This window comes from Penaeus chinensis, chromosome 9 (assembly GCF_019202785.1).
Source record: "Penaeus chinensis breed Huanghai No. 1 chromosome 9, ASM1920278v2, whole genome shotgun sequence".
Taxonomy (NCBI): Eukaryota; Metazoa; Arthropoda; class Malacostraca; order Decapoda; family Penaeidae; genus Penaeus; species Penaeus chinensis.
The window spans coordinates 5,811,849-5,816,848 of NC_061827.1; the positions used below are offsets into that span (position 1 = coordinate 5,811,849).

General features: G+C 34.3%; 1 protein-coding gene across 2 annotated transcripts in view; it reads left to right on the forward strand.

Annotated features, from left to right (window-relative positions):
• The first annotated feature begins 71 nt into the window (after positions 1–71).
• Positions 72–5,000, forward strand: part of LOC125028731 (zinc finger protein 431-like) — a 13,970-nt gene continuing 9,041 nt past the window's right edge. Inside the window, exon 1 of one of the 2 annotated variants that reach the window (XM_047618211.1) lies at positions 72–161. The gene's annotated coding sequence lies outside the window, so the exon portion shown is untranslated. The remainder of the gene's footprint in view (positions 162–5,000) is intronic. The other variant, XM_047618212.1, reaches the window with a different exon arrangement.

The window sequence follows — 5,000 nt, forward strand, 5'->3', positions numbered from 1 at the left end:
GATAAATAGTAATAAAAAGATTATCGGAATGGCATCCCACAAGAAATAAACCCTCGCCTGACTCCCGAAGGATGAAGTTCAGATGTAGTTTTGTTTACATGGCGAGAAGACAACCTCACAGAGTCTTCTTAATTCCTGTCCATGTCAGCCTTAAATACAAGGTCAGTGTGGCGAGTTTTTGAGTTTCCGGGCTATTTGAGCTTCGTTGTGATCCGCGGGAGTATGATATACGGTGGGGTTTTTGGTGTATAAGAAGGGGAGGAAATAACACGGGAAGTTTTTAAGATGAGCGAAGGTTTATGTGGTTTTGATGTCAATATTTCTGTCAGTTTTATAAGGTTTAGAATGTTTTATGGAGGGTGATGTTGGTTTGAGAAGAATAGCGTCAAAGGTGATGTGTGATTGTTAATTTCCCGAAGTTTATTCGCATGTGACTATTCCCAATGCAGTATAGTTACATTCTAACTACATTTTTCACACTAATATAGCTTTAGAACATTTAGAACTGATCTGTATTGAAGGGGCGTGGAGGACACCAACAGTGGATTTCAAAACAAGACTATTTTCTTTGTATTATAATGTCTGTCAGCTTCATCTCCTTTGACAAAAGACTGTCATGGGATATTTTAAGGTGTCGCTGGGCCTTGCTTATGAGGCTGTCAGACATGCTGCCAGTGTTTTGGTGCTGTTGTCAAAAGATTACTCCATCCCTGTTCCTAATACAGTCATGCCGGGATGGCCAAAATATATGCCATCTCCACTGTGATTTATTTGTTGTATTTACTTTCCTTGATTTTCAGAAATATTCTTTCCAATTGATTGCTGTTAGTATTGTTAATAACATTGTATACAATACTCATGTCAGTGATAGTAATATCAATCCATTTTGATAATATTAGAGAAAAAAACATCGCAAAGTCTAGCAATAGGGAAATCAGGTAAGGTCAGGTAGGCCTACCAATGACTCCTTGCTGCCAGGGGCATTTGTAGAACCATATAAATTCACCAAAGAAATTTACAGTGGACTGTGCAATTACCCAGTACCAATGGGTTAACAGTTGTAATCTCATTGTTATTTATTACTTTAAATGATATCCCATTGTGGAGAAGCAATGAATATAGGCTGTTAGTTATTACTATTATTATTTGTTACTGTGAGTGATGCACCCTCCAAAAAGTTCCAAAACCAGGGTATCATGTGAACCCAAAGATCTAAACATTACCTTTCCTACCTTCTATTTATTCCCTAGATGGGTGCAAGTCCTCCTGTACCTCCCTTTTATTAGAACTTTGTACCAACTTACAGAAAATGCAACATTAAGAAATCTGGTTGAGTGGATATTTTTTGTCATTTCACGGTAAATATGAGGCCATAGCAGCTGTACCTGTGTTGTTTATGTCTCTGTTTCTTATGCTCAATGAGATGGTAGTGTTCATGTCCCTGTATGTCTCTACATTGCTCTCAGTAACTTTAACCTAAACATCTCAGATGACAATATTTTATTGAAATAAGTGGAAAACACAGTAAGGAACTCGCATACACATTTTTCCTTTGTCTTTTGATCAAGACTTTGAATATTTTACTACTTTGATTACTTTTTAAATTCAGCTGTTTGAAAATTGATACTAATTACATTTGAAATGATGAATGGCTTTACACCCACATATTCATTTATGCATACATGATAATTGAAATAGTAATGATATAGATTATGTTGACAAATGTTCATTTGGGCATATAACACATTTAGTTCACATTAAATGGATCTCTAGATACTAACCCTTTATAATGATGTTATATAACATGATGTTTTATACATGTGTTGTAAATGTCATTACATTATATAATAAGAAATTGCTCATTATAATGGTAGGTATTCACTATGGGTAAACTTCAGATCCCTTTCTTAAACCTTGGCATTAGTGATGTTATTACTTATACTAAACACTATTATCAGTATACTGTAATGTCAGATTTGAACTTGCCAATCCCATTAATTTTTACACAAATCCAGAACCACTCCAAATGCACATTAGCTTGGTCCATATATTAATATATGACCCCACTCTCATGTGAGGTCAAATCATAGTGTTGAATGACAGTTCCTTGTCAGTGGAAATAAAGGCACACATTCTACCGAAATCTACTTGAAACCTGTAGTGATATGTGATAGAAGTTTAACATAATTCTGCTTTGATAAGTGATTTCTGTGGCCTGCACCCTTCAAATTCAAGGGAAGGCTAATAAACTTCTGTCATATATATTCTGGCAGGATAAAACTTAGACTGGTTCCTTATTTACACATGCATCACCTGGTAGGCCTAGGAACTCAGTGTTGCAAGAATATATATTATAGGTGGTGATGTGTTGGCCTTTGTCAGGAGAGGCCATGCTGATTGATGTGAAGTGAGTGATGAACGTCTAAGATAACTATTTGACATTTACCAAATCTGGCTTATTGTATTGTTCATTTCCATAATAGCATGCTTCCTGAAAATGTGCTACTGTGATAATTAAAATATTTGGTAAATTTCCGAAATGGAAATGACACTATAGCCCCCGTGCCTTTTGCTGTGGTAAAAGATAACAAATGTTTGGCAGAATAGAGCTTGGACTTGATAATCAATTGGCAAGTGAAAAAGCTCTTGTCTTATCATAATTCACATGGTAGGGTTTTAATTGCCTTCCTGGTGGATGAAATAGGGAGGCCATGGCATTGCTGGATTCTAGCATTGCAAGTATAGATTCATTGACTATGATCACCCTTAGTCTACTTTATGCAGATTATTTTTTTAGACCTAATGATGTTTTGTATATTCCTTATGACCATAACTTTATTTTTTCTTGATCTTGTGTTCCTATTTAGACTTAATCAAATATAGGTTGCAGGGGTGTCATTTCAGTTGGAGAGGGGAGGGTAGGCAAGGAAATTTTTTTTTTTTTTTTTTTCCGATAGAAAAAAAACCCCTATTCTGGGGGTAATTTCAAGCTATAACTGGGTCTGTGTACATGTAATTTAGTAAAATAAATAAAAAATCATGGCCTTTGAGGGAGCCCCTCCTACTCCCCCAATTGGCACCCATAATTCGAAGTAAAAATTGGAAGGAACCTAATATTTTGTGGTCTACCATTCCTTATATGTAAAAGAAATAATGTTTAGTTTCTGGGATCGTGAACATGTTTATTGTAATAAATGTAGAAAAAGTTATGAATGAAGATGTAAATATTCACAGTGCACAATATGTATCTAGCCAGTTTCGAGTACCTCTCTGTGAGAAATGCTTGATATAAAGGAAACTGGTTAAACACATCTCTTGCACTTTGAAGATATTCATTCTCTTTCATACGTTTTTCTTTTGGGATTCTGATGAAAATGGATAAGGTGAAAGGTATAATATATATATATATATATATATATATATATATATATATATATATATGTATATATATATATTTCTTCTTTTTTTTTTTTTTTTTTTTTTAATTCTTTGTTTTCTTTTTCTTTTTTTAATGATAAGTTAGATTCCCTCATCTAATGGCATTTGCTTCAAAATATACATTATATATATATATATAATATATATATATATAAATAATATATATATATAAATAATATATATATATATATATATAAATAATATATATATATATATATATAAAAATATGTATATATATATTTATTTATGTATGAGTTAAAGAAACTTACATATATGTACATTTTTGTCTGTGGTTGCTTATTTTGGTACTTTTTTTGTCACTGGGTATAGTCATTAAAGACATTTTCAATTTCTTTTCATGGATTCTTAGAAATGCAGATACAAAAAAGGATAGATATCTGAACATCCTGTTTTCTTTAATACTTAAGTTGTGTCAGAAATTGTGATGACATTGTGTTTTCTTTTCTTGCATTACATGTTTGAATTGCTTACTGGAATGTAGTTCAACTTGCTAGCATATCAGATTTGTTTTCTGGGCAAAATTGAACTGTTGTCAGTCATTGGTTATTTCATTAGTAAAAAATATTTTTTCAGCAAGTTGGCATTTTCCTTATTTTTGATGTAAAGTGGGTAGAGGAGAGGGAGCATGTTATAATTATTTTTTGTTGTTGTTGTTGTTGTTTTATTAGCATCGAGTTCAAGATGCTTGCAGAAGCAGCAGAAAAAAAACAACAAAAAAACCCCAAATTTTGATAGAGGCTAAAAATACAGTTTCTTCATTGGAAGTACAGAAGTGTGGAGAACTTGAAAAACAATCTCGTAAGGAAATTTTTTTTAGCATATTTACTCTGTGTATGGGCTTTGATTAACCCAATGGACCAGGATGCTTCATTCCCATCATGTGGCCCAAAATATGGGCTTTAGGTCATTATTTTAGCAGCCACTCTGCCTAGGGTGTGGCTTGTATGCTGGCACACGTGAACACTCGTGCGGTGACAAGACTCTATGCATGATAATTTCTCTTCTTCTGCATAAACGATATTAGTTTTTTTGACATTTTCCAATTATCCAGATGGTAATAGACTGTTTTCCTTGCACAAACTCAACATCATCTCTCAGGGTAGTTCATAACAATAAGTAACGCTTTGTTACTTTTGTCATTTTCTAATTTTTTCATAACCTTCCATTTTCTGTAATACAACCTGCATTGCTGGTCACGCTGGGCAAGAATGGGATCCTGAGCATGGAAATAGCGTCCTCCCTGGAACCGGAACTCTTCCAGTTATGGCTCACAGATAATACAGTCCACCCTCGTGTATTGATGGAAATAATGTGAAAGGCCCCTTCCTGACAGTCTTCAAGAGCTTTGTGGACTCATGGCAAGTCATTCGTATCACCCCAGGCTTGAGTCAAAATTCTCATGATGGAAAGTTCCTGTCACCCCAGCCCTCAGCCAGATATTCCAATGATGGCATGTTCATGGCACTTGCTCTGCCCCTCAAGGCAAATTTTTTCATGAACTGATGATCACGTTATCCGGATTGTGGGGAAAAATTATTATT